The following is a 20,100-nucleotide window of genomic DNA, read 5'->3' on the forward strand; positions in this document are numbered from 1 at the left end:
TAGGGTAGAAGTATGGTAAGGGTAGGGTAGTGGTACGGCAATTGGTAGGGTAGGATAGTGATTTTGATGCTTCTACCAGGCAAAACGTTTGCCGGGTCAGCTAATATAATATGTATATAGAACATGCGAATTTATAAATAGAAGACAATGAAATAGGGATTGAAAGTTATATTTTAAAAAATATTATGTTCCTAAAATCTCTAGGAATCAAAATTTATTCCCTTCCATATTTATAACCGGATAATGGATAACAATAAATTATTATCATTAAATTTTTAAACCCCATTTAAAAACAGTTGTATCTTGTAACCGCCCGAATTACAAAGGGCCATTAGACTCGTCGACACCGAGCTTGAGTGCAACTAAAAAAAAAAAAACTCTGGAAACGGATACGGGACGAGTGAAGAATGCATGCCGATACTGATGTGACTCATCTCATCATTGGCCACCGCGAAGTTGTCATTTCCATCATACAAAAACCCATCAAACAAACAAAAACGATCCTTATGTTCATAAAGTTAAAGATTACACAAAAGATCACGATTTGATGGTCAATTCCACGAGCTTTTACCAAAGATTATTGTGGTTTGTTAGCCTAACATTTCATTTCTTTGATGCTATTTCCTACCTTACTTCAATTGTAATAGCGACTGCAGTAAACTTTGGAACATTTTATGAATGGTTGCGATATATTTGTCAGTATTGTAACAGAAGTTTAGACTACATTCCGTCCGTGATAGCTGCGGTATTGTTCTTGCGTTTTGAATGATGTAAATTAAAGTTTAAGTAATCGAGTTATGACAAGGCCGTTAAGTCAGCCTTGGGGGAAACAAAAGCGTTGGACGGATAATGATAGTCGTTTATACACAGTTTAGATGGCGATTGCGTTACGAATCCCGATTCTGTTTAAATATTCATTAGTTGGAGACAACAGGAGCTTTTAACTTTCGCTAGAGACATTTAAAGTTCTCTTGAATGACATCTTTAGTGGTGTACATCGAAAGGTTGCCACGAACTTAAGTGAGTGAGAGAGAGTAATGGGGATGATAAGTTGGTTCGAGTATATTGATTTTTATGGGGCATTCGGGGAAATAAGATCAATATTAACTAATTAATACATAAGAAACAAAGATTGGCAGAATATTTTGTAAAATAAATAACATTATAAAATTTCAATATCTATCAAAAATCTTTTAACATAATTACATGAAAAATCATATATTTGTAGCTTCCTTACATTCTATGAGACATTTTTCATTAAGTGATTATTTGTAATTTTTTCAATTATATAAAGATATTTGTAATTTTGCTTGAACGCCCTTACAAATCTAACGATTTTACACATCGACGACGTCATTCATTCGTGCAGTAGTATGGAGTGATTTTGAGCTATCCATGCCAGCGCCGCAAATATGACCCTTAAAATCCCTGTAGCACCGAAAGTAATGATAGCAGATACCCTGTTACTTCTACAAAATAGGGTAGTTGACTCATCAAATTTAATATAAACAATATTAATTTCGTATAAGTCCATAGTCGTCCATAGAATAAGGGTTCAAAATATATTGATATCGATATCAATGTATAAAAGTTAAGGATTTGTTATATAAAAATCATGTATTTTTTAAATTTTCCAAACGTCTAAAACGCTGTCGTCCTCTTTATGACGTCACAATGTTACTTGACGTACTAAACGTCAAACTAAATTGTTAGCTAATACTTTTGTCAAATGCTCCAATGACCAAAGTCACTAACATAGCATGTCCCGAAGCTAGAGTGGTAATAGGCAGAGCACATACAAAGAGCTGATGGACGTTGGGGTCCCAAGGTGCTGGAATGCGGCCCCCCATCGGAAAACGCAGTCTTAACCTCTTAACTCCCCCCACTCGACCCCCCACTAGGTGGATGAAAGAGTCCTATGTCCAGCAGAGAACGTCATCGTAATGATGATTATGTTTAAAAAATATGAAATTGGTACAAAGACATTGATGTTAAATACTGTTAGATGTGTCACTAGGTCATGAAAAATGAGCCGGTCAAAAGAGAAAATATCCACAACTCAATGTTAGTTGTGCTCAACAAAGAACGTTATTTAAACAAATATTACCTAAATTGCGTCTACAATATCGAGTTGTGTGTCAGGAAGTGTAAAACTGTTTATACATAAATATATAATGGAATTAAAGACAAAATTGTGCATTTGTGCGCTAATTTTTGTAGTCTATTATTCGGATCACTTTTTGCGGTGAAATTGTAGGAACGTGACCGATCTATATTATAAAATTATCATTGTACAAAGGTACATAAATTTGGAATATTTCTACCGAGTGAAATATTTTTAAAAGCCAACTACTCGCATCGTATTCGTATGCGAATCCTTTATGATTTCTACTAATTGGCTTATGTTATGTTTCAAGGATTCCTCGAGTTTTCTGCTTCACTCCGTCAGAAATAATATTTTCTACATTTACCTGCGGAAACTACGAAGATTATATTGAACTAGCTGACGCCACGCGGTTTTACCCGCGTGATTCCGTTCCCGTAGGAATATGGGGATAATATATAGCCTATAGCCTTCATCGATAAATGGGCTATCTAACACTGAAATAATTTTTCAAATCGGACCAATAGTTCCTGAGATTAGCGCGTTCAATCAAACAAACAAACAAACTCTTCAGCTTTATAATATTAGTATAGACTTTGTCTCAGGCATTAATTTATTCTACACTAATTTTATAAAATTAATGTACATTCCTTTTGCAGTGGAGACCCTTGAGCCATGAAGTCGCATTCATCATTATCAACCCATATTCGGCTCACTGTTGAGCACGAATCTCCTCTCACAACACGAAGGGTTACACCACACTAGCTAGGTAATTAAGAAAATTCTCAGGTATGCAGGTTTCCTCACGATGTTTTTCCTTCACCGTTTGAGAAACATGACCTTTAATTTCTTAAAATGCACATAACTGAATAGTTAGAGGTGCATGTCCTGGACCGGTATCGAACCTAATACGTCCTCCGATTCGAAGGCAGAGGTCACATCCACTGGACTATCACGGAGTCACATTGCCAAACAATTTCTCTGAACTTTTTCACCGCGGCTAGTTGCCTTGTCGTAGTAGTTACATCCTACTAATATTATAAACGCGAAAGTTTGTATGGATGTTTGGATGTTTGTTACTCTATAACGCCGCTACTACTGAAGCGATTTGGCTGAAATTTGGAAATAGATTTTACTCTGGATACATACATAGGCTACTTTTTATTACATAGGCTACTTTTTATTCCGAAAAAGTCCATGGATTGACGAGATTTGCGAAAATCTGATGATTTTGATGGTATGAATGTTTGTTACTCTTTCACGGCTCGGCTACTGAACCGAATCACCTGAAATTTGAAGTAGAGATAGATTATAGTCTGGTTTAACACATAGATTACTTTTTATCCCGGAAATATCCATGGTTCCCGAGGGATTTGTGAAAAACTATATTCCACGCGGACGAAGTTGCGGGCGTCCGCTAGTAATCATATAAGTCCGTGCGTAAATGGATCGTGTTGAGTTTTTTATATTACTTTCAGCTCTCCCTAAGGCGCGGGAGTAAAAATGATCCCTAATAGCTTCCCGCTATAGTCCCTGCGTAGATGCAGCGATGCATCGGGTTTATTGACCTCTGCTTAGGGGATGACAAATCCGGATACGCCATATATCATGCCCTACTTACAATTATTATAAGACACAGAAAAATTAACTCGTGGTTTATTCATTTTACTTCGTCACTTAATATCAGGTGAGATCGCCAAATCTCTCTCTATATCGCTTCTCCTTTTTGGAGGGAGATTAATAATGATTGTAATGACCTTTATGTGTGCGTGTTGATTAGAAATAGTAAAGCACTATGTATTAGAATTACTTTTAATTAATTAGACTGACCAGTGGGAGACTTCGACCGTGGCTAGTTACCACTCTACCAAGCGATTTAGCGTTCCGGTACGATGTCGTGTAGAAACCGAAACATGTGTGGATTTCACCTACTCCTACAACAAGTTATCCGCTTCCATCTTATGTATGTGCATTTACAGAAATTAACGATTTTCTCAAACGGTGAAGGAAATACATCGTGTAGAAACCTGCATACTTGAGAATTGTCTTAATTCTCTACGTGTGTGAGGTCTGCCACTCCGCGCATTTGTCAAGCGTGGTGGACTAAGGCCTAACTCTGAGAGGAGACTCGTGCTCAACAGTGAACCGAATATGGGATTAATGATGACTAATGGACCCGGTCGAGCTTCGCTTTGACTTATATGCACTTCTTCCCAACCCCTACACTGAAGTTTTGAAGTCGATTACACTTTTTTCGTATTTTAGTAGTGGTATTATCTGACATACAATGTTGATAGCTGTAGTGTATTGTTAACATAAAATATTAAACATTAATGTATGTGAGGGTATGACAATAAATAATCAGTATTGAACTAGCAAGTGGCGTTTCATTACATGGTGACAGCGGTGCGAGTTATTTAATTAGTTTTTAGAAGTTTGAGGCAGTGAATTATTGAAATAAGTGAAGATTTAACGTAAGTGACGTTAATGCAAGTTTGTATTACGGTAAAATGGAGCACGCTCGCCCACCGGCTGAGTTAAACATCGATGGCAGTCCAGCCGCGCGAGCGGACGCGTGGACAAAATGGTGGAAGCAATTCGAGATTTTTTTAAAAGCATCGGGGACGATTAAGGAACCACTAGATGTACAAGCCAGCTTGTTAGTGAATCTCATCGGGCCAGAGGGTTATGAGATATTTTCGACCTTCACGTATGGTAAAGAGGAAAGTGCAGAGGACGTGAAATGTCTTAAAAGTAAATTTGATACTCATTTTGGAACAAAGAAAACTAATGTTACAATGTTACGGTTTAAATTTTTTACGAGAAATCAATGCGAGGGTGAGCCGATAGGAAAATATGTTACCGCGCTCAGATTGCTCAGTCAAGATTGCAAGTTTGAGCATCTCACAGACGACTTAATCAAAGATCGCATAGTATGTGGCATTTCTAACAACGTCGTTCGGGATCGTCTACTGAGGACTGATGATCTAAATCTCACGAAGACTATGCAAATCTGTGAGGCCGATGAGATATCGAGGCATGAGAGTAAGCAAATAGAAGAGGCGAGTTCGAGCGTTCGTGTGGACGGAGTGGCCGGGCGCGGCCAGACCGGCCGGAGTCGGGACCGCGGCGGAGTGCCGGCGGCGAGGCGCGCGCGCGGCTGGTGGCGCGGCGCCGCCCCCGGGCCTCGTGACCGCGAGCGCGGGGCCGCGCGCCAAGGGGCCCGCGCGTGTCAGCGTTGTGGTAGTGAGTTTTGTGAAGTGCAATGGTGTCCAGCGGCTCACGCGACCTGTTACACCTGCAGGGGCAGGGGTCATTTTTCAAGGGTATGTAGAATGCCAGGGAAGAGGGTGCACAACCTAAGTGAGGGTATTGAATCGGAAGGGTCTGATGATGAACTAATCTTTGTGAATGTGATAGGTAACTGTGAAAGTGATAGGAAAAGGTCGAAGGAATGGACAGATTTATTGGAGTTTGGTAATGGTAAGAAGTTAAAGTTTAAGTTAGATACCGGTTCGATGTTGAATATATTGTCTAAATTAGATTATTTGAATCTAGGTCTTAGTTACAAAAAATTGAGCCCTTACACTGGGCGAGTGCACTCTTATACCGGCAACATTGTGCCGATAATAGGACAATGTAACCTATCTGTTAAATATAAGGAAGTGTTTTATAATCTGAAGTTTGTTGTATGTAACATGCAATGTCAAAATATATTAGGATTGAGTGCTTGTGTAAAACTGGGCTTAATACAAAGAATAGATAACTTAGATATAGACAAAAGTTATTCAGATTTATTTTCGGGTATCGGGAAATTGCCTGGTATACATAGGATAGTTATAGATAAAACGGTGCAACCCAGTATATGTCCGTCGCGGAAAATACCACTAGGTCTCCGAGAGAAACTCCACAGTGAGTTGCAGCGCATGGAACAGCTGGGTGTAATTCGCAAGGTACAGCATCCAACAGAATGGGTAAACGCTATAGTAATAACAGCGAAGAAAAATGGGGATATACGCGTGTGTTTAGACCCGCGGCAGTTAAATCGCGCGATCCGGCGTGCGCACTTCACGTTACCCACGGTGACCGACCTCGCGGCGAGACTGCGCGGGGCGAGCTGCTTCAGCGTGCTCGACGCGCGCTGCGGCTTCTGGATGCTCCAGCTGGACGACGTTAGCGCGGACCTGTGCACGTTCAGCACCCCTCACGGCAGGTACCAGTTCTTGCGACTACCCTACGGGATAAGCTGTGCACCAGAAATATTCCACGCGAGAGTGCGTCAGCACCTGGAAGATCTGGAGGGAGTCGACTCATTCATAGACGACATCGTGGTCTGGGGTAAGACTCGGGAGGAACATGATCTACGATTGAATCGATTATTAGAAAGGGCGCGCGAAATAGGAATGAGATTTAATAAAGACAAATGTAAATTTGGGGTCAATGAGATAACGTATTTAGGACATATTTTCGATGAACGGGGCATGAGACCGGATGTTAACAAAGTTAAAGCTATTCTGGAAATGCCCGAGCCCAGTGATAGAAAATCATTAGAGCGGTTTTTAGGTATGATTAATTACCTTTCAAAATTTGTACCTAATTATTCACAGGCGGTGGCTTCGCTTAGAAGTTTACTTAAAAAAAATGCTGAATGGGTATGGGACTCGGTGCATTCGGAGGCGGTGAAGTTATTAAAAACAAAAATTGCAACAGCGCCAGTGCTCGCATTGTATAGTACGGAGCTCCCGGTTGTACTTTCGGTGGACGCCAGCGCGGAGGCCCTCGGCGCGGTGTTACTGCAGTCGGGGCGCCCGGTCGAGTTCGCATCCCTCACGCTCACTGAGACGCAGCGTCGGTACGCACAAATAGAAAAAGAAATGTTAGCAATTGTGTTTGCGTGTGAACGGTTTCATCAATATATTTTAGGGCGACGCGACGTGACCATACAGAGTGACCATAAACCGCTAGAATCGATAGTTAAAAAATCGTTATCTTCCGTTCCGGCTAGATTACAGCGTATGATGCTTAGACTGCAGAGGTATGATTTTAAGGTCGTATTTACTCCTGGAAAATATATGTATATTGCAGATACTTTATCTAGGGCCCCGTTACCGGAATGCATGTACGAAAAGTTAAATGAAAACATTGAAGCACAAACTTGTTTTATGATTAGTAATTTGCAGTTTAGTGATAAAAAATTGAGTTTAGTTAAAGAAAGCGTAGCTAATGATGACGAATGTCGAGACTTAGTGAAATATATAGTAAACGGTTGGCCTAAAAATAAATACGAAGTGAAAGTTAATCTTAGGATATTTTGGTCGTATCGTGAAAGTCTACAGTATGTAGATGGATTGATAATTAAGGATTATTTATTATATATACCGGCAGCACTACGGCGCGAGATGCTAGAAAGGATTCACGAGGGTCACCTAGGCATCGACCGCTGCAAGCGGCGCGCGCGCCAGGTGATGTTCTGGGTAGGCATGTCCCGCGACATCGAGCACGCCGTCCGCGCGTGCGCCACGTGCGAGCGGTACGCGCCCGCGCCGCGCCGGGAGCCGATGTTGCTGCACGCCATTCCCGACGTGCCGTGGCTCAAGGTAGGCTCAGATATATTTGAATATAGAAAAAAGAATTTCCTTATCCTAGTAGATTATTTTTCGAACTTCGTTGAAGTTAATGAATTGACGTCGGTAAATAGTAATTCTGTGATAAGGGCTATGAAGGAGCAATTTGCTAGATACGGAATTCCCAATGAATTGATCACAGATAATGCAACAGTTTACTGCTCGAAGGAATTTCAAACCTTTCTTAGTACATGGGATATTAAACACGTGACGTCTTCACCTTTGTATGCCCAGAGTAATGGTAAAAGTGAGCGCAGCGTCCGTACGGTAAAAAATTTAATAAAGAAAAGTTTCGATTCGGGAAAAGATTATTACATAGGATTATTAAACCTCAGGACTACACCGCGGGAAAACATAGACTCCCCAGCGCAGATCCTTATGGGTAGGAGGTTAAATACGCGGTTGCCAACACATCATAAATTGTTTAATGATATTGTCGATCGCAAAAAGAATCACGATGCCGTGTTGGACCAACAACATAAACAAAAAATTTATTATGATAGTCGTGCCGCGAAACATCTTCGACCTCTGCGTGTTGACGATAAAGTGGTGATCATAGACGGTAAGAACCGAAAGAGCGCAAAAATTATTCAGCCGGCCGCGGAACCCAGGTCGTATATCGTAGAGGATCAAGTCAGACGTAGATATCGACGTAATCGGCGTCATTTAGTGTGTAGGCAAAATATAAAAGAGGGCCAAGAACAGTACGAGCGGGCGACAGACGGGAGATTCGCTGAGGGCGATAAAACTGGAGCGAGTACAAGCGGTACCGGGGCGGTTAAATCTGAAACGGCTCCGACAAATATTCAAACTCGTGATGTGGATACTAGGTCTGCGGAACACTTCGGGGACTCGAAAGATGCTTCAATACATACGCGTCCGTTAACTCGTACAAGGAGACAGGCTCGGTTGAATGCGCAAAATAAAAATACAGCCTGAATAGGTATTTATTTCAGTTGAGTTTACGCATCATGTAGGTATTTTATGTTTAGTTGCATGGTTTATTTATAGTAAGTACTAGAATTTCGGTCTGAAAAATATTTAAAAAAAAAAAAAAAAAAATTAAAAATTAAAAATGTGAATGTAAAAGAGAATTATAGAAAATTGTAATCGGAATTATTATATTATATGCATGTAAAGAATTATTAAAATGAAATCGTATTGTTGTGTATGGGGTAAAAATATAAATATTGTATTTTTTTTTTATCACTGTACCTATACTTATATTCCTAATCCTGGATTATGATTATAATAAGTATTGATTTAATAATGTTTAGATGTATTATGATTCCTTTTCTAGTAAACATTATAAGAAGGAAGGAAAATAATTAATATGATATTGTAATTGTTGTAAATGAATAAATGTTTCTCTTTTATTGAAAAGGGGAAAGATGTAGTGTATTGTTAACATAAAATATTAAACATTAATGTATGTGAGGGTATGACAATAAATAATCAGTATTGAACTAGCAAGTGGCGTTTCATTACAATAGCTAAACGTAAATATACTTCCGTGCAAACTGCCTTTTACGTTGTGCGATAAACGCGTTATAATCTACGCACTCCGATTCGCCGTAAAACTCATGGCGTTACGAGGTAATGTGTAATGTAAAAAATGCAACATGCCAACACGCATGGCTATATAGTCTAAGAACCGGCATAAGGAATATATACCCTCATCTGTTATTTATTTGGTACTAGCGGACGCCCGCGACTTCGTCCGCGTGAAAGTCGTTGTAAACTTTCAACTACCCCTATCCTACCCTACCCTAACCTATCTCTACCCTACCCCTACCCTACCCTATCCCAACCCTACCCCTACCCTACCACTACCCTACCCCTGCCCTACCCCTACCCTACACTACCCATACCCTACCCCTACCCTACTCTACCCTACCCCTAAACTACTCATTAAGGCTGCACTTCTTTATTTATTCCTCCCACCTCGAGTCGCGTCGAGCGCGGCAACCGTTACACAAAAATAATCCTTAAAGTCCTTAAAGCATGAATTAGTATTCACGCGCAATGGCTTAGCGTATTTCATGCATAACTTTGGTGTTTCTTTACCGATTTGTATGATTCTTTTTTTATTAAATAGGTAATAATGTTATTTTTTTTAATTAGGGATGAGTGATGAGTGTTATAAACATAAGAGTCGACAAATATAATTAGAAAGCTCCGAACTGCTAAGCTATCGGGAGTTACACGTGTTATTGTGAGTCAACCATAAAAGATAGACATATATATATTATTGTGTTTTATAGATAATTTTAAGGAGAACATTTCCGTCATACATGATTTATATGTAGCTTTAACCATTAAGGCTGTACACGCGACGGAAGCTTAAAAAATTGAGTAACTTCTCCCGTTTTCTCAACATTTCTCTTCACTGCTCTGCTCCTATTGATTGTAGCGTAATGAAAAGTATAACCTGCCCAGGAGTATGTAGAATAATTGTACCAAGTTTCGTTAAAATCCGTCCAGTAGTTTTTGTTTCTATAAAGAAGAACATACAGACAGACAGACAGACAGACAGACAGACAGACAGACAGACAGACAGACAGACAGACAGAAAGACAGACAGACAGACAAAAATTTTACTGATTGCATTTTTGGCATCAGTATCGATCACTAATCACCCCCTGATAGTTATTTTGGAAATATATTTCATGTACAGAATTGACCTCTCTACAGATTTATTATAAGTATAGATAATAAATAAATGGTAGAAAATGCAAATAGATTGCCTAGTTAAACTGCGGCCAAACATATTTTTCATACATATTCTAGGAAACCATGAACTAGATCAAAGGCCACTTATTACAGTAAAATTAAGCATAAAATAAGATTTCATTTGACATATTAAACGATTAAATATCTGTTGAGGGTATTTGTATAACATTAATTAACTGTTTATATCTGACAACTTTACAGTTGCAGTTTGAAAATAGGCAACGTTTTCAATTCTGTTGGGTATATTATTTTAACTAGCGTACGATTTTTATTAATTAAGCAAAGAGGGAAGTAGATTAAATAAATTTAAAAAATATATCATTTAGTACTCACCGGGCGCAATTGAACTAGGCATATTTATTATTTGTAATGTGTCAATGTGAATGTTTTCTGTCATTTATTTGTTATTCCAAATAATTAACAGATGAGGGTATATATTCCTTCTGCCGGATCTCGTACTAAAGATCCCACCCGACACCCCCCAGTAACGCGTGTTCGTAATGTGTTCTAGTAATTTTTTTTCTGATTGTGTAAGTGCCGTGGGCTCCTGAATGGGACCTCAGCGGCGTCAGCAGGGGTTTTGGGCGACCGCAGAAGCATCGCCTGATGGGGCCCGAAGGTAGAAGCAGAAGATGTGGGCGGAACGATTCACTAAGGGCGTCTCCTCTGAGACTCGAACCTCGGCTTAGAAGACCATTCTAGAATTCATAGGGTTAAAAATCGCACGTTCGGGTGACGTCAGATATCGGAGACTTCATCTTCGCCGACGAAGACGCTGTATAGCTTACCTAGAAAACTACATTATAAATTATTAAGCAAGCAATTATGTAGGTAAGTAAAAAAATCACATTGTCTCTGTTTTGAATCGTATACCGAGATAAATAATAATTATTATTCTATATAAGTACAAGGATATACATAATTAAGAAGGCTCAGAGTCACACAGCGGGCGATGGAATGAGCTAAGCTCGGAGATTCTCTGTGTGATCGAATTAGAAATTAGCAGATCTGATGAAGAACCAAAGTCACCATAGCTCAACGCGCTATGGTGACTCGCTCGCGAAGTTGACGTGGCAATGGGCGGGGCACATAGTTCGAAGAGCCGATGGACGTTGGGGTCCCAAGGTGCTGGAATGGCAACCCCGCACTAGAAATACAAAATGCAGTGTTTGTCGACCCCCCACCAGGTGGACTGACGATATCACGCGAGTCGCAGGTATTCGTTGGATGCAGGCGGCCCAGTATCGTATGTTTGGAAGTCCATACAAAAGGCCTATGTCCTGCAGTGGGCATCCATCGGCTGATATGATGATGATGATGACATAATTACAACTTAGTTATTTAAGTAGGCTACTTCAGAAATAATTAAGAAATTATTAAAAGTTACTGCTTAAAGATATTAAGTACCTACAAGATAAGGTTCTGAAAAAACTTTAAACTCAAGAAAAAGTTCTAATTTTGAGATTAGGTAAGTTATAAAGACCACATAAAAAAACTTGTTCGTAATTGTTAGTAACAATTTAAAACAATCTTGTTTATTTTTAATCTGCGTTTAATTACTGGACTACAGTTTTTTCATTGGTGTATATTTCTTTTGTCATAGTTATTGATCGCCATCTTAGTTTCGCGCCAAAATGCCATAATCTGGCGCGTATGTCCACCCTACTTATGGTGCTATGGGGTATCGATTATTCCAAGCCGCGCCGCCGCGCAAGGCCCGCTCCCCAGTCCTTACAAACTTACCAAAGTATAAATAATTTCCCGCCTTAACGCCTCTCAATGAGCTGTTTACCTTTTTTTTAAATTGGCCATAGACAATTAAATAATTTTTACAATCTCTCAGCCCCCTCTATCACAGAAAACATATGCCTCTATAGAGTTACAAGGCGCCTCTATCTCTGTGTGCTGTTTACCTGTTTTTAAAACTAATTTAATGGCCATAGACAGTTAAATAATTTTTACAATCTTAATTACTTAACTCTCAGCCTCGTCCTGACCTCCATAGAGTAACAAGACGCCTCTCTGTGTGCTGTTTACCTGTTTTTAAAACTGATTTAATAGACTATTAAATAAATATTTTTTAAAAGTTTTTACTTATATAACAGCCTCCTCCTCCTGAACTCTACAGAGTACAAGACGCATATCTATGTGCTGTTTACCATCTTCAGAGATGAGACTGGAACAACATCGCTGCTATTGGACGACATTTTGTCTATTTATTTTCACTTAACAGAATAAATCGTGGTCACAAATCATGGCAGTGGTAACTTTTGCAACCATGGCCTACGACTATAACGACACTCCCATGATATGCGGGCGAAAGGGCAAAGACTGCGCGGGTGTGAAATCGTGCGTGCGGGGAAGTGACGGGCATCAGTCGTGGGTATTTAATTCATCGCTACACGCCCCACGGCCCGCGCGAAACATCGGGAGTGTTATAACGAAGTTGGCAAGCTATAGTAGGTACCTTAGATTAATAAAAGAGTAGGTACCTACTGAGACGCAGAAGAACCAAAGTCACCGACATAGCTCAACGAGTTGCGAAGCTGAATGGGCGGGGCACATAGTTCGAAGAGCCGATGGACGTTGGGGTCCCAAAGTGCTGGAATGGCGACCCCGCACTAGTAAGCGCAGTGTTGGCCGACCCCCCACCAGGTGGATTGACGATATCAAGCGAGTCGCAGGGATTCGTTGGATGCAGGTGGCTCAGTATCGTGATGTTTGGTTACAAAAGGCCTATGTCCTGCAGTGGACGTCCATCGGCTGATATGATGATGATGATGAGGTACCTACTCGAGGTCCCGTATCTATTTATATGAATTTCGAACAGACGTTATCCGCTGTCAAACACACACGTTGTCAAATTGTATCTATTTACGTTCTCTATGTATTACCGGTGATTACCTAATCGATTCCTCGACACCGCTTACGTAACTTGCTAAACTATTTCTAGTGATATTTTGAATGCGAAAGTTTGTATCTACTCTTTATACCTACATAGTAGTGGCATGCAGTGGCGAAGGATGGAATTTAGATGAAGGTAAGCCGTCCAAAAGAAAAGGAAATTCATATAGCGTGATACAAACTCCGGTTTCTTACATATCTAGATACAGTACAACCATGATTATGCTTGGATTTTTAAAAGGTAACCCGGCGGGAATCGGCTTGCATGAAGACTTCGCAGCTGCTGCCTATACTAAGGACTCAATACAAGTATATGTTGGACCACAGAATACAAAGTTGGACAAGGAATTTTCCAATTTTTACTTATAAACCTTATGCACGCCACTGCTACAATAGTAATAGAGAGCAGGTATGCAGTATACTCTTCACCGGTGCAGGTGGACGACCTAACCAGCAGGGCCATTATGTAACTCGGTGAATGCTTTAAAATCACAGTCACGACAACAAATTGCAGCGATTTTTCGTTTTTGCGATCATGTAACATAGATCTTCCGCCGAAATGACGTCATCTTGGATCGTTCTCTGTCACGGTCACTTGTAGGGATTTATTCAAGTTTTAGGCCTGTTTTTACGTATCGATACGTGTATCTGACGTGTAGTGACGCGGTTTCGTCCACCTCCACTGGTGAAGAGTATACTGCGATCGCCTAACGATAGGGATTCGCTGAACGTGCCCGGAGTGTACAAGATTCCGTGTGACTGTGGTAGATCATAGGTGAGACTCGCAATAACATTACCACGGGCATACTCCGACCTAATCACGTGAGTTTTAGCCGTGTTTCATAATCAATTAATATGAATGACACTCACGATAGTTTAAATTCTAAAATCATTGTCCGGCTTAGTGCTTAGCTTACCAAATCTCCTGATCTATAAGATGAGCTTAGACTTGCTTCATTCAAAATAGGATGATGCTCATCCATATTTAAAAAAAAAAACAAATAAAATAGTTAATATTATATTTGTATAGACTACCGTGGGAACAACATCAAACCGACCTTTCTCAAGGAAATGAATTGCGTATTATAATCGTAAGTAGAGTAAGTACCTATTTAAAGTATTGAAAGTAGTCAGTGATTAACATAATATGTACCGGTATATCAAAGAGTGGCTTGCACAAGGTTTTTGATTAGGGTAGGAATTATACGATCAAATTGTCCAAATTGGAAAATTCATTTTAGAATACAGGTTCGTAATACTCATTTTGTCACAAGGTATAATATCTATAAAACAGTTTTCCATATCTTCAACAGTCATAAATAATAATTGAAACATTGAAAATAATGGGGATGATGACTAGGTTTCATTTTATGAGAAATTCGGGTAAATATAGTCAATATTAATTTTAACTAATTCATAACTGGATGATTGCAAAATAAATAAGATACAAAAATTTTTTTTTTTCAATCATGATGATCAACATAGTTGTAAAACTGCATTTTTAGCTTCCTTACATTAAACGTGACATTTTTCAATAAATTAACTATAAGCATAAACGTACAAATAACAAAGATTTGTAATTTCGTTTTAACGCCCGTACAAATACGATCAGCGAATCAACGACGTCATTAATTCGTGCCATTTTGTATGGGGCGTTTTTCAGCTATCCGTGGCAGTGGCGCAAATCTGACCCTTTCAATCCCTGTAGCTCCGAAAATAATGATCGCAGATATCCTTTTACAAAATTGCTTTACTAATAGCATACTCCTAATTTATATACAACTAGCTGACGCCGCAAGGATTCATCCGCATGGTTCCCGTAGGAATACGGGGATTATATATAGCCTATAGCCTTCCCCAATAAATAGGCTATCTAACACTGCAAGGATTTTTCAAATCGGACCAGTAGTTCCTGAGATTAGCACGATCAAACAAACAAACTCTTCAGCTTTATGAAATTAGTATAGAAGTATAGATTTAAACAACTGTCATCATCCCTATTCAATAAAACCAATATGTATTCTGTGCTAGAACTCCTATGTAACACCTATTATGTAGCTACATCTATCCATATGTACTCTTACAACCTACATTTCCTTTAATAGATTTTTACGAGGCGCGCAGAGGAAAACAAAAACGATTGAATGGAGCGGATATCGGGTTAGATTGGATGTGATCGCTTATGGGAAAGCGGTTAAATTCTCAGTTTTTTTTTTTAATTTTAACGAAGGATTAAAGCTTGACTGTGATCTTAATGCCTCGTCATAGTAATTAGGGTTAAGGTGCCTATACGAGTATAGGATGGTAAATAAATTAATATCACACTAATATTATGTAGGCGAAAGTTTGTGTGTGTGCTAAGTGTGTATATTCTTCCTTTACGATTTGGCTGAAATTTAGAATGGAAATAAATTTTACTCTGGACTAACTCTTTTTATCCCGAAAAATCCATGGATCCCGCGGGATTTGTGAAAAAACTTAATTCCACGCGGACGTCCGCTAATTTCAAATAATTCTCATTCACATCTCATGTCGAACCAAAGTGACTGGTGACTGGGAATGATTTTTTGACGTGACAACGTCTTACAATTCGATGGACCCGGCTGCACACTCGAAAAAGATGACGCGTGGTTCCCTCGCTCTAGGGTTGCCAACTTTTTTTACAAGAAATAAAGTATATTCTGGTCTATGAAGATTAATAAACAGTATTTTAGAAAAACTAACATTTTCTTTTGAAAAATGCAACCATACCATCAGTATTTGCTTATGACGTCACGTTCAACTACCGACTTTACAGACAACCGAATTTTTTATAAATTATTATGCTAAGGAAAACATAAAAACTTAACGAAAGTAATTTGTATTTGACAAACATTTGTTTGCACCGTCTTCAAACTGATCAGCAGGTAGAACTCCTTCCTTTTAAAGTCGGTTAAAATGACGAAGATCAGAAAAAAAAGTCCGGAATAGTTAAATTTAGAATTAAACAAGCGCCTGTCTTGTTCCACATTTAAAATTAAATAATAGTAAAACAAAAAACAAATCTACAAAGAGGAACAATATGTTTTCAAGCGAATTCAAGTAAAAAATTATTCTAAAATAACTTGATATTCTCTCTCTCTAGTCGGTCCCTCATGACTGAGGATCGTGACCACCTTGGCGAGTCATCGTTTGGTTTATAATGCTCCTCCATCGAGTGCGGACGCTGGCCATTTGGACGGCACTGTAAAAGGTTCGGGCTCCTGCTTCCTTTAGAAGATCGGACCATCGGGTTGGAGATCTACCTCGTGGCCGTTTGCCTTCCACATTTCCCACCACAAATTTTTTTCCAAGTTTTCGTTCCCACGGCGTGTGATATGTCCAAAATAACTGAGGATGCGCTGTAGACAGATGGTTGAGAGACGTGTTTTAATTTGAAGCTGTGACAGAATTGATACATTTGTGCGTTTGGTTGTGCGAACGCATCAATTCTTTGTCTTTCTCTGGCGTGAATAGTCCACGTCTCTACACCATACAGGAAAATCGGAAAAATAAGTACCTGAACCAGGCGTGTTTTGGTTCTGTTTGTAATGCTTCGATTCTTCCAGATGTTTGCTAATTTCGTCATCGCATCCCTAGCTATTGCTATTCTTCGCTTAATTTCGGACACATAAGTGCCATCATTACAGATCAAAGAACCCAGGTATATATAATTCACTTGATATTCTAGCTTTCCCTAATTAAATTCCTCCCACCGCTCTGTTTCTCACAAAATAGAGTAAAATAACAGCCTTCATGCACCCCGTGTAACGTTATTCGATGTGGGAATTTACCTAGAAATCGGTTTAAATCCTTCCAGACTTAATACTCAGATATCATACTCAGTAGGTATTAAATAGTGATACCCCAGTGAATATGACCTCTGCCTCCGATTCCAGAGGGTGTGGGTTCGAATCCGGTCCACCTCCAACTTTTCAGTTGTGTGCATTTTAAGAAATTAAATATCACGTGTCTCAAACGGTGAAAAACATCGTGAGAAAACCTGCATACCAGAGAATTTCCTTAATTCAGTTATTTCAATTTTAACACAAAATTACTAAACGTGACACGTGATATTTAATTTCTTAAAATGCACACAACTGAAAAGTTTGCGGTGTATGCCCCGGACCGGATTCGAACCCACACCCTCCGGAATCGGAGGCAGAGGTCATATCCACTGGGCTATCACGGCTCCCATGTCACTTGTTAAAGGTGGGCAATAATTCGAATCCTGTTGACATAAAATTCATAGCATTATCTATGTCTAATTGACAGACTACAGTTTTACTGGGGATTTGACACTAACTTGATACATTTAGGAAAATTAGGACAATATATATACATCTAATGTCAAATCCCTAGGAAAACTGCCAGTTTGATAAACAAATGAAAATAAACTCAACGAAACACTTTCACTTACGCACAAAATACGAGAAACGAATGACAATAATGATGTCTGAAAATGGCATCTCATTCTTATTTAAATCAATAATTATCATGATATTGTTTACCAAGGGAGGAAAGTGACCCATTACTAACAAGGGTGGAATGCGACATTTACCTCTCGCGCTACAATTAGACATCTCCTTAATTGGCCTGAAGTGAAAGATTAATTTATTTTTTATTAATGTTAAACAAAGGAAAATAACTAGTTTTACAGTAATAGAAATACGAGCACCTGAAATTAGTTTTAGCTCAGTATAGCGATAACATATTTTATTTCGTGCAAAACACTCGAGATTATTCCTCATAAAATACTCAACCAGTCGCTTAACAAATCGAGGAATTGCTCTGTTGAACGCTCGACAGCGTCTATTTAATAAAACCATTATAAATAGGTCCGCCACTCCCTTAGCAGTCTTTACAGATGTAGGTAAATGAGGTTTGGGTTATTGAAAATGTACAGCTCAGCGTAAAATGGACATCGGACCGTAAGATTTTACGAAAATTAACTTTAAGGGTACTCCAATCCTAAACCTGGAGATTAGAGCTATCACGTAAGTGTAGATTAAGGTATTACCGGCTTGATGGAAGGCACGGGAGACCCACCGGATGGTGGAAAAGGAATAACTATACTACAGGTAGGTAAGTATTCCTTACCTTATGCCTTTACCTTACCTTACCTTACCTGTAAATTATGATTTTATGGTCACATTGAAACCCTCACCAGGTGGACTGACGACAAACGAGTCGCAGGGATTCGCTGGATGCAGGCGGCTCAGGATCGTAATGTTTGGAAGTCCTTACAGAAGGCCTATGTCCTGCAGAGGACGTCCATCGGCTGATAATGATGATAATTTCCATATGTTGTAATGGCATTTGACTAGTCGTGCGTGCGGTGTTGTAAAGTGCATCAGTCATCGGTTTTTCATTCATCGCTACACGTCCCCCAACCCGCGCGGCTCATCGGGAGTGTTACGAACGAAGTTGCCAAGCTATAGCGCGTCAAAACTGAGGCGAAGTCACCCAATAGGCTTCATTTCATTTAGTCGCATAGTTACTTGAGCTAAATATTGTCTACAATGTCGAGTTGTGTGTTCAGGAAGTGTAAAAGGTATATAATATACATACGAGTATATAATATATTGTTAATGATTTTGTGGCACCGTTGATTAATAAAAGCAACTTAGATTTTTGCAGCAGTTGTAATAGGGATGATGACATTTTTTTAAATTGTATATAAATTAAGAGTATGCTAATAGTAAAGCAATTTCGTAAAAGTAACGGGGTATCTGCGATCATTACTTTCGGAGCTACAGGGATTTAAAGGGTCAGATTTGCGGCAGAAAAAAATTTAATAGATTTTGAAATTTTATTATCTTATTTATTATGCAAATATCCAGACAATCTTTGCTTTTTATGTATAAATTAGATAACATTGACCTTATTTACCCGAATGTATCATAAAAATCAATATATTCAAACCTAGTCATCATCCCCATTCTTTCTTTTACATTTTTTTTGTAAGTAGAAGTAGACATCTTGGTGAAAAAAAATGACAATGAATTAAGACGCGTGCACCGAATGAGGAGACGGAAATCACACCGGCACAGATTAATACTTCACAGACCAATAATACATGTAATGTCAGGAGAGTTTTGAGTGTCATCAACACAGAGCGGGAGCGCGAACAAATTCAAATTCAAACAAATTCAAATTCTTGAAGTAAAAACAAAATTGTGCATGTTTGCTCCCAGTAGATTTGAGTTTAGATCACTTTTGCGGTAATTGTGTAGGCAAATAACGTATCTAATAGTATAAAATCATTGCCTCGATCACCGTGCATTCGACTCATTCTTTAACGAGTAAATTCGGCCGAAATATCATTTATCGGCCTCGCTAAAAGCCAGGCAACTCGTCCTTTTAAAATGAATTCCAATAAGTTGGACACAAATTCCTTTAACGCCTACGAAACGTCCCAGCTCAACTTTTTGTACAAAAGTAGAGGATGCCCATTAATAACCTCGTCATTGATATAAGTTGGGAGGAGGGTAGTTTATCAAAAATTGCTACTAACCAGATGTTTTTTTTTACTGTTCATTAATTAATAGATAAACAAATTAACAGCCACAATGTCCTACAAATTGCGTGGTACATTATCTCGTTGCGACGCTCAGAAATTTTCATTTCCTGATAACCCAGTTAGCTACCAGAATCAAAAATTTTCGTAAGTTGATCGTCTCATCCAGATGAAGCTACTCACGAAAAATTCACTTG

The sequence above is a fragment of the Bicyclus anynana genome, chromosome 16 (genome assembly GCF_947172395.1).
Source record: "Bicyclus anynana chromosome 16, ilBicAnyn1.1, whole genome shotgun sequence".
Taxonomy (NCBI): domain Eukaryota; kingdom Metazoa; phylum Arthropoda; class Insecta; order Lepidoptera; family Nymphalidae; genus Bicyclus; species Bicyclus anynana.